Below are 11,947 nucleotides of genomic sequence, written 5' to 3'. Positions count from 1 at the left end.
TCCAGAAAGGACTAAGGGAAAGGTGATTGCTGTCTTTTTTTGCCATCCTGAAGATCCCGCACAAAAAGTCCATGTTTTCTTGGATCATGTCAGATGCTCAAGCTTCTTCGGAATGTCTTTTCAACAGTCGAAGCAAACAAACACTGTGCCAAGGCCATTTAGATGAAACAGAGACACATCTTCGTGGGTGACAGGAAGAGACAGGAAGAGACAACACACTTGTACATGTAAGCTCTACACTGAAGAGAACTGCTATTTATGGTTTCATTGCTTGTGTAAGAAGTGTGATGGGCATCTATGAAGATCTGGTAGAGCTGCCAGCAGCCCCATGCCAATACCTTCTGACCTACAAACTCAGCCAGGACCACTTGGAGCTGTTCTTCTCTGCAATCAGAGCACATGGAGGTTTTAACAACCCCAATGTGAGGCAGTTACGACGAGCATACAAGCGACTCCTTGTAAGGCATCAGGTAAAAAGAGGCACAGGTAACTGTCTCCTTCATTACAACACAACCATCCTTGATTCGACACTGGCAACTGTGAATGTTGTGCGCAGGCCGGATGTGATGCCAGTTGAAGTGCTTGTGCCTGAGGATGACAGTCTGTTTGACCTTCCAGATGTTGACAGTCTGAGTACAAGGACGCAGCAATTTTATACATCACAGGCTTCATTGTCAAGAAGATGAAACAGAAGATTACCTGCATGCCTTGCTCACAAGCACTGACCTCAGATGACTTGGTTCATCATTTCCTAACTTGGAAGAACAGAGGTGGCCTCCAGAAACCATCACCTGACATCACTGCAGTTTGCCAATCTACTTAAATACGATTGTGGCGTAGGGTGAGGGTAAGGCTCCACTGGGAAGAGGAACTACTGCAACAATTGTCACCCAGGTTCTGTCAGATTGTTCAGAGAAGAATCTCTTCCTACAGCTGCACAGCCACATTTGACATGTGTGTTGAAGCCAACCATGTCCATGGTATGGTAAGGACGGCTTCTGCGTGGGAATGCAAAATTCGATTGAACCATATAGTAAGAAGAGAGACAGAAAAAAACTTTCAGTGTTTGCTGTTAAGCAAGTGTCCATGTTGTCTAAAGTGAACAGAATTCTTGAATGTACAGAGCTGAAATTAAAACAACAATTGAACTTAGAGGCAGAAAACCCCACTGATTACATGTATAATTATCAGTTGGAGTCTGCATGGCCCACGTTTTCCATAGGAAATCTGCTGGGATGCTACTCTAAGACGAACTTAATGAAAATACACCTTGTCACTACTTAAAGCCAATGTCAGATAAAAACTGAAAACATGAACACATAAATGACTGGTCAATGTCTTTAAGTGTCTGCATGAACTTGATCTGTTAATCATTGTGATTATTATGTATATAGTTTACAGAATTGTTTGTCCAATTAAAAGTTCACTTAAAATTTAAAATTGCTAAAAAAAAATGTGTTCTTTTACACAACTCACATGCTTCAAAATTTTAAAATGTATGTTAACTTAAATTGTAATATACAAATAGTTAAGTTAATTATTTTGGACTTGATTGTTAATTGTGCTGTGGGGATGGGGAAATGTTACTGTCACCTCATTGTTATATGGTAGATAAATCTGTGGAGTTCATAGTTATAGTTTTGGAGTTAAGAGAGGGTTTCTTAACATCCAAAACTGTAATCCGTTGGTTATTTTTGATATATTTTATAAATATAAATTATCTGCTTTTTAATAGTTCCCTTAATTGTCAACATTAAAACATTTCTATTTGATGATAAAGCACATAATTTGTTACATTCTTTGTATTTCTGTAGAAAGTGTTGAAGCTGTAGGTATCTGAAAACAATTGTGGGGTGGAAGACTGTAGCTGTTCAAATAACAATAGATCTCCTCCATCAAACAACTTGCAATCAAACCCTTTTCTTCCCATTTTTAAACCCTTTGTCTAGTTTAGATGGGAGAAAGTCGATATTATGTGATATAAATCTGGGAAGACTACATTCCTTATCATTTTTAACCATGTTTTATTTCACAAGTTGTTGATTTTATTTACTCTACATGTATCTTGATTTAAGAATGGGGCTGTGTCTCTATTCCATCCTAATCCATGCTGCCATTGATCTAAGCTTGGCTGCCCAATAGTATATTTTCAGGTAAGGAAAGTCCAGGCCCCCATTTTCTTTAGAGTATAGAAGCTTTTTCAGTTTAAACTATAGGTGTTTTATTTTGACAGATACATTTAGATCACCATTTATTTATTGTTTTGAAAGCATATGGGGACCTCTTGTGGCAGAGATTGGAACAGAAAGAGCAGTGTTTCATTCTATCTCTCCACTCTCCTTATTAGAGATAAGGGAAGGTTTTTTGTATCGAAAGCAAGCAACAAAAGGCATGCTTTAAAACTTATGGTTCTGGTGTCAGGGTCGTTAGTTTTCTTTTATTAGATACTCTTCCTCCACAAACAGAAATGAACTGCATTAGTATTTGGTAAAAAAAAATGTCAAAAGAATAAAACGTGTAAAAGTAAAAACTTCCTTCCCTTAGCTATTGAGTTGAGCATTAATGCACATTTTAATCTTGTCATTTAAAATCTAAAATGTATACTCATAAGTAGAGACAAAGGGGTGCATATGTCTGATTAGCTTATGTCTCGATCAGCACACACTGTACAGGGTTTTTTTATTTGATGAAGGATAAGAGTTTAACAATAAGGCACATAGCTGACCTGATTGACAGGTGGGCGCGATGTAACAGTTTGTCAGGAGGCTTAAAACCCGCCTCAGCTCCAGCTCTCAGCCTGTCGTTAGAATAGAATAGAATAGATAGACTGTCCCAACCCAACACAGACAGAAATTCTCCTTTCACGAGGCTCGAACAATAAACACAACTTACATTAAAAACAGAAAGGGCAGTACATTAAAAGAGGAATGTTAAAAACAACAGCTTCTAAAAAGGGGGGTCTATTTCATTTAGTTCAGAATGGTTATTGCAGATGGAATGAATGATTTTTTGAACCAGAGGGACTTTGTAGCGTCTGCCTGATGGCAGTAACTGGAAGGAGAGGTGGAGGGAGTGAGAGGGGTCATCGGTGATCAGGGTGGCTCTCCTGATCACAGAGCTGTTATACAGTTCGGAGAGGGTAGTTTGTGGTGAACTGATTCTTTTGCTGGCCTGATTAACGATGTGGGAAAGTTTGGTTTTGTGTTTGGTGGTGAGGGAGTTATACCAGGATGAGATGTTAAAAGTGAGGATGGATTCAATAAGTGATCGGTAACCCAGAGTTAAAATATGTTTGCTGACATGAAAAGTCCTTAGTTTCCTCATCAGGTGGAGTCTCTGTTGTGCTTTCTTGTAAACAGAGTCAGCATGGTGTGAAAAACAGAGACAGGTGTCAATCTCTGTTCACAGATTTTTAAAGGACTGAAGCTGCTCTACAAGCTGACCCTGGATTGTGAGCAGTTGGAAGAAAGGTGATGGAGTTTTTTTCCTGCCCCCACAGCACAACTCCTTAGTCTTTGTGATTAGTCTTAGTCCAGTGATTCTTCACCAAATGTCCTGACCAGGTTGTTGACTGCCTGCTGGTATTGGGTCAGAGCAGTGGTGTCAGTTAGTTGCACAACCAGTGCCATGTCATCTGCATACTTAAAAAGTGTCATTCCTTCACAATGTTGACTGAAATTTAGGGGGAGACAGCATTTCCAGAATGGAGACAGCCATCGATGGGACTCCAAAGCCCCCTGCAGGAACAGATGGTTGACATCACTCAGGCCATCCGTGGGAGACCTCCCTCACAGCGAGTTGTTGAAGAAGAGAAGCAGGCCTTTCCACCGAAGTCCAACCCAGCCAAACCAACAAATGCGGATGGTGTTGAGGCCCAGGTTGCTTCCCTTTGGCTCTGCAGCTCTCTGGGCACCTCGACATACATAGTAATCCACACTGTGTCTATAGGAGAAATACAAAAGTGTTCAATTAATGCCTCAGATCAGGCAAAATGCACAGTTAACTAAATGTGACAGCTCAGGGTGTTTTTCTGTTATTAGCCACATCTGCATGGATAATGAACAAGGTAGTAATAATAGATGCAAGTCTAGAAATCTAATACTTTCTCTAATACTTACAGTTTTTGGTGTGTGTAGCTGACATTTGGACTTCGTCACTGTGATGAATATAAAATGTTTATTTTCCAAATGTCATGTTCACCCACATCGCTGTTTACATAAGTAAATATAAGTCCAAGACATTCTCTTTTTGTCAGAACAGTAACAACCATGGACTGTATGCATTTTAATATTTATTTATTCTGGATGTCTCACATATTTATTTACAGTCTATGGTCTAACAGTAAGGCAAGGCAAGGCAAGTTTATTTATATAGCACATTTCAACAAGGCAATTCAAAGTGCTTCACACAAGATATCAAAAGCATCATGACAGAGGAAAGAAAAGAAACATTAAAATAGAACAAAAAAAATAAAAAATCACTGGAATTATTAAATCTGAACATATGTTCAAAAATAATAATTCAAATGAAATTAATTGAAATAAATAAAGTAAAAATATAAAAATAGTTAAAAGTTACAGTGCAGTTAAAATTAAAAATCTTATTAAAATTGTTTAATGAAAGGCAGCTGTTTTATCAACAACAACAAACAACACTATATCTGTATGTTTATTTCCTGTACTTGCTCATGAAGCTGCATTTTTTCAACCCCAGCTCTCATCTCCTGCCCTCATGCATACACCTGTTCACTAGTGCAGATTAAACCCACATCACTTCAATGGGGTCCCTTACTTCCTCCCTTGTGCCTCAAGCCAGACTGATCAGGCTAAATCTAAGACTTGTAGGTGTGATGCCCCGGATTTAGCCCTTAAGATAAATATATACAAGTGCATCTGCATTTACACACATACTCCCACACTCTCGACTGACTGAGTGTACATTTAGCCCTGCTTGATATTGTAAACCAGGCAGAGAACAAATCAATCCACATTGTGCCATTTCTTGCTGCTTTCCTCTTTAATTGAAACCAGTAAGAAAACAAAAGCCTATAAATCAGTTCAAACCATTGAGACTTGTTATGGAAAAACACTTAATTTGAGAGACTATGGTTCAACACTAATGTTGTCAGTAGTTATTCTTCTTTAGTGTTGTATCTTATATATTACATTTTTCAGATTTTGTTTCCTGTTTTATTTGGCATTTTTCTTCCCTTGTGCTCACTTCCTCCTTTTTGATTTTTTGCCCAAATCTTATTGTTTTCATCTGTCTTCTGTAAATCTCACTTGTGTTTGATAACCCTGGGTGTATTTCATCTTTGTTTTCCTTCCCCTCTGCATGAGCTTGTTGTCAAATCTTCACCTCAGTTTCCTGATGACTCCCTATATGCTACCTTTGATGGATGTTTTTGTAATTTTTTCCACATGGCTTCTTTTTTTTTCTTTTGGTTTGTTTGATTTTTATTTGGGCAATTTTTGTATTTTATATACATATGTATACTATAATGTTGGTTTTTAAACTTAACTTAAAACATGGCTCAAGGCAAACTAGGCATGTGATCACTGAATTCAATCTTTAAATAATTCTACATGGAGATAATGTACATTTGTATGTGATATTACTGTTGCACCACCAGGTGAATTTACATGATTTCCCGCTTGGCATTGCCATTGACTTCCAGGAAAAGGCTGGATGACATCCATGAAGAGTGCGGCGAAAACAGGAGAAACAGTGAACAGCTCCGAAAGAGGGCTTTAAGGGCAGGGAGGGTAGGCAACCCAATCTTCAAAACTTATATAAAAAGAGTATCCTCAACATCGCTATGAAGAGCTATTCAGAGAAATACCTCCAGGTGTGCCCGAGAGGGGTGAGAATGAGCACCTCAAGTGGACAGATTTACTGGCTACGACCCAAGCAATGGATTAAGGAGGATGATACCTGTCTGCAGATGCCGCAAGGTATGCTTACACCTGACAGGTCTTAAGATCCACCAGACCAAAGTGGGCTGTCTGAGGAAGGAGCAAGAGCAGTACCAGTCTCTGACTTGGAAGCTGGTTAGACACAAGACATCATTCCACCACCGGGGGGCAACAGAGGAGAAGAGTCTGGTCAGCGTCTTAGGACCCTGTTGTGAAGGTTGGATCAGACGCCTTTCATTGGCAGAGCGTAGTGGGCGGGAGGGAGTGTAGACCTGGATGAGAGAGTTAAAGTAAGGAGGAGCCGTTTTTGTAGCTGTTTTGTAAGCGAGCAGCAGAGTTTTAAATTTGATGCGAGAAGTAACTGGGAGCCAGTGTAAGGAGATGAACAGCAGAGTGATTTGTGCTCTTTTAGGAAGGTTGCTGCATTTTGTATCATCTGCAGGGGTTTGATAGTGCATGTAGGAAGACATGCCAGTAGAGAGTTGCAATAGTTGATGCGTGATATCACAAGAGCCTGTACCATGAGCTGTGTAGCGTGTTCTGACAGGTAAGGTCTGATCTTCCTGATGTTGTACAGGGCAAATCGACATGACCTGGCAATCGAGGCTACTTGAACCTTAAAAGTTCGCTGGTCATCAATCATGACACACAAGCACCGCTAGCACTAACCCCCAGGTAGGCCGTCAGAAACCCATCAGGTGTTATGGCCATCCGCCAAGGCGCTGTTGCATCAGTTGTATGTTGATGTGGCTGCGACGCTGGAGGCAACAGCCAACTGGCTAATGTAGACAAGAGGCTTAAGACCATGAGCACCCTCATAGTCAGCATTGGGGCAATGAGGTTCTGTATCAAGGAACACAAGCTGCTAGCATAGGCAAGAACTGAGATCACCTGTTAGCGTATTAGTTTGTTAAGATATTAATATCTCTTCAGTTTTAACCTCAATCAAAATATTTGGGGCACCACCTCCTTTGCAGGGTAGTTGTAGTAATGAATTAATCAATCTCATATCAGAATGGTCAACTCTTCAAGAATGTTTGAATTTCATTTCATTTCATTGTTTTATTTTGTTCCGTACAAAACACACAACGGAAAAAAGGAAAAACAACTTCATCCCATGTACGGAAAGGAGCAGGGAGAAGAATAAATCTTATTTTGCCTGCCCCTTACTCAAAAAGCAAACAAGAAATATCTGGATGGTGTGTCCAATTACAATCAATGGACAATCAGATTTGTTTTATGTTGGTATGAATACCATGCCAACATAAAACAAATCTGACAATTCAGTCTTCACTTCCACAGAAATAAGAAGGAAAAGACACTCAAAACACCCTAACTGCCAATTTCATACAGTCTGATAACTTTGTTCTTGTACATTTTCACAGCCCTTCAAATCATTATTTAAAGAATTCCACAATTTAATTCCAATTACAGAAATACACTTCTGTTTTAAAGTTGACCTCGCAAACTGATGCTTAAAATTAAAATTTCTCCTATGCTCTTCATCTTCTGAACTAAAAACAAACATCTTTTGTAAACTCTCTGGTAATACTTTACTCTTTGATCTGAACATAACTACAAGTAACTCAACTAAACTTCAGTTTCAATAAACCTGATCTTAAAAACAGCCCGTTGGTGTGCTCTCTTCGAGTTTTTCCAAAGGTCCTACTTTGTAATGGGGGATGAATGTCTCTTTCCAGGACCTGCCAATGATACTAAGTGAACCTGAATCAAATAAAACTGTCACTGCATAACCACTAATAAAACAGTTAACAGACTCTTTTTTTCCAATCAGTGGCACTGTGGAGGGAGAGAGGTTGGTTGATGAGTTAGGGGCTGAGCCTGAACTCATGTTAGAGCAGATGCAGTGTTTGGTTGGCTTGCTTGTATCTTTTGGTCCATCAAAGATGCAACCATGCTGGTTAAAGTCTCTACTTGTGCACTAAGCTGCTGTATAGCCTCACTTTCTTTCTTCTTTCTCTTTTGGTCGCCTTATTCCACCTGGACACTATGTGTATGTGCTGTTTTCTGGCGTGGGGTTTGAACTAGTCTACGCTGGTGTTCATTTTCATCACTAATTATCTCATCACTTGGTTTAGTATCTCTTCATCAGTGACTCGGCTGTTTGATATCAGTGGCCTCAACTGCTGCCTAATGTCTGTGTGTTTTGACGCTAGACCTTGATAAATAGGGTGGAGGAAAACCTCCTGTATGGTTCTCGGGTCATAACTAATGTCTGTGCTTTCCTGTATTGACTAGAATAGGATTTTTTGTTTAAGTCCAATCATGTGTTATAAAAACTGCGGAGGAGATTCTTGATCATTCTGCTTTGCACACATTAGTTCCTGGAACAGTTCTGTGCCTTTTCACCTAGATGGAATCAAAGAAAACCTTTGATTTCACTTATTGTGATTTCATCTTTATTAATGAGCATGTCTTTGAAGTGGCGCCAGCCTTCCAAAGGGGTTGCGATGGCGCCCCAAATGAGTGAGGAAGAAAAGTTGACGATAAGAACAAATAGAAGCACTAAATATAATATAGCAAATATAATTTTCATGCTATTATTTAGTAATGTTACAAAAGACACTAGCCTACATCACATATTTAAAAAGGCCCTATTTTCTTGCCTCCTGATTGACCCGGCGCATCACAACACCGCTGCTCGTTTACTGCTCATTGTGGGGGAGGAGGGCAGGCGACTTATGAGAAGTGAGTGACACTGACCGTACCGATTCACGTTTATAAATGACCGTAATGTAAAAAGAAACAAAGCCCTCAGAAGCCCAGGGACTAAAAACAATAGGAGAAAAAATATGAAAAAGACACAGAGGTATCTGTTGTAAGCTAGCTTGTTATGGATGGATGATAGTAACATCCGTGTTTCCTAAGTCCTTATCAGAAGCTTGAGTTAACATCAGATATTTCCACTGTACTTTCATTAGGTATTAGATTATTCGATGTTATGAAAATAACCAGTGTAAGAAATACACTTTTTCTTTTGTGAAGTAAGCTATGTTGTTTAGGCACTAAACTTCCTTATATATTTATTGACAGCTTTGTGTACTTAGTTAGCTTTCACCCTAGTCGATTAAAATGTTTATTTTCCATCATCTGCTGCCATTAATAGTTTTAAGTTTATATATTTATGTCTAAGAGCATGAAGGCATTTTGTGAAAGAAGTCCTCACTGAATAGATATGTGTGCACAGTGTAGGTCTGGTTGCAAGGAAAACATTTGGACTCACCTGAAAAACTATGCAGAGGTTACTGTACTGCTCTGAAGTGAAAATATAACAGATTGTTTGAAAAGTATGGGTTTTATTGTTACCACTTATTCACTACTATGAAATACCATGTTCAAAATTGATTAAATTAACTCAGTACAGTGTAATTGCAGCAATGTAAGAAGGGGATTTGTCACAGCCCTGCTCTGCCTCTCAGTACTTTTCCATTCAGACTGCCTCCCTCTCGCGCTACCTGTCAGCCACACCCACCTCACCAGCTCACTCAGCTCACCTGCTCTCTCAGGCCCTTTTTCAAATCAGCCACTACACCCTACCCCTACCCACTACCCCTCCGTTTGCACGTCCCTGTGGAGGGTCCGCCATATTAAGTCCGTCCCAAACCAACTAGCGGGGAGTGGTAGTGGGTTATAAAACCCTCCACCAGCGAGTGTGCACCGATACCGACTTTCGGATCACGTGCAACGCCTATTGTGTCCGGTCGTCATGGATGATGCAACCTGTGAGTTCAAACACTGCTCCAACTAAGATAGACATTTAATATCGTCATACAGACGTTAACAACTTCAAATGTGTATTGAGGATCAAATTTATGTTTATTTATTGTAAAGCATTTTATATTTACAGGGACTGTTGCAAAAACAAAATAATATTAAATCATGTTGCAGACAACTTTTCGCTGTTCATATTTATTTCTTATTTTTCTACTTTTGATGTCTTTGTGAAATCTCAATTCAACAACAAAAAAATACACTTTTTGCTGCTCTGATGTTCAACGATATCATCCTTGTCTTTGCATTAATTTAGGACACCCTGATCTAAAAATTACAATAAATTAACTTAAATTATAAATTACAATAAACAATGTAGGCTCAATCTAATAGTTTTGTTATAAGTCTACACTAATATAACTACAGAAGAAGAATAATCTAGGCTACATAAATATTTTTACAGAATGCATTAGCTACAAAAAAAAAAAAAAAAGGTTAATTACTCGAGGCTTTCTATGACACAGTGCTCGAGTAGGAAATCTAGTGGTCAATAAAATGAAGAGCAATCGAGACCTGTTATTTATTGGTTCATCGATTGTTTGGGATTTGATTCGCAATGCACATCCCTGTTCGACTACACTACATGGTTGTATGGTTTCAAGCTGACACAATAAAATATAAAACAAAAATAAACTCATGTTGAAGACAATGTTTCTTATTTGGCACATCTGATTGTAGTAGGCTATAGCTCTATACGTAGCCTGACATTTTGTGCTATGAATCATATTCTATCCTAAAACAAGTCTAAATAGCCAATAGATTAATATATACTCCTCAAAAAAAGTTTGGAAACGTTATTTCAGTCAATTATTTTGCCCCTTTAACAATACTAATCAGTGTTGTATTATATATCGTTGGAAAGCCTGATTAGTCACCTTTACAACGAGGTATAACTTGTAAGGATCAAGGATCAATCTCTCTGATTGGCTGTTAGGAGGTTTCATTTATCTCCAGCTCTTGACACAGATTCAGAAAAAAGGCCCTTGAGCATGCCACTGTAGTATCCATACTTTCACCCATTAGAGCGGTTTCTCCTTATTTGTCGCCTCTGCCTCTTCTGTTTTTGTAGTGCGCAATAGCAGTGTGAACATGGTATTCTTGTATCATAACGGACTACCGCCGCCTGCCATGGAGAATTGTTACCTCTCATGCATGCGCAGAATGTACGTGGTGGTTGGCCGTTGGCTGTAGTCTTTGCTGTGTGTTCAAGTGCAACTTTTTGGCCGCGACATGAGGCACACAGGCGGCCTTCGTCACCTCTAGTTCTTTGCTGTCTGCTTGGTGTGTCAGGGCCTTTAGTAGTAATAACAGTCGTTTTCTAAGCTGCAAAGATGGTATTTTTGATATAAACTGGTATTACATGTGAAATTGTAAACAGCTTGTAGGTTAATACATTTTTTCGGTTAAATTCTTAACAGCGATTAATTGATTAATCATTAACATCCCTAATTTGTAGCAGAGAGCCGGTGAGGTGATAATACATAAATGTTAGTGCGCTAGCAGTTAGCCATTAGCTTGCATGAAACATTAGTCCGTTTATGTTATTGCAGGGCTATTCCCAATGAATCAGCAGTTTGTGGGTACTTAGAAGGCAACCGCTGCACCCAGCGTCTTTTTCAGAGCATACAGAGCAGGCCTATGTAACCGGCAGCCCTTAGTCCAACTCAAGCCCGCGGATGTGTCAGCCAATCACAATATACTAGATGGGAGAAACTCGTTTCCCAGGTAACAAAGGAAAGAGCGGCTTGTCAGCTGATGAGAAAGTGAACTTTTAGAAACAAATGGATGTTGCAGCTGAGTGTTTGATAGTGGGAAAAAATAGATTACTACTAAAAATTAATTATAATAATTATAATTATTATTATTAAATTAAATTATAATTATAATAATTACTAAAAATACGACTACAACCAAAAATATCCTACCGTAAACCACCGGCTTCCTTCTGGCCTTCTTTGAAGCAAAGTCATTGATTAAGTCCTCAAAGTCCAACTCCCGTACGAGTTCCGATTCAATAGCCATTAGCGAAAGGCTGTTCAGGCGTCTGTGTCATCTTTGTTCGTAGTTCAGTTTTAATCCTGGACATTTGTGAAAATGACCCTAACCCTAACCCGCAAATGGGGGGGTGCGTCTTGGTTTCGAGTCGATACGACCTTCCAATCAAAACTTATTCAACAATCGGACATAGCCAGGTGGTTTTCATCCCTTATTCTAACCCTAAACCTAACCCTATCTTAGCA

The sequence above is a fragment of the Labrus mixtus genome, chromosome 16 (genome assembly GCF_963584025.1).
Source record: "Labrus mixtus chromosome 16, fLabMix1.1, whole genome shotgun sequence".
NCBI lineage: Eukaryota > Metazoa > Chordata > Actinopteri > Labriformes > Labridae > Labrus > Labrus mixtus.
Note: the sequence above shows the minus strand (reverse complement) of the source record.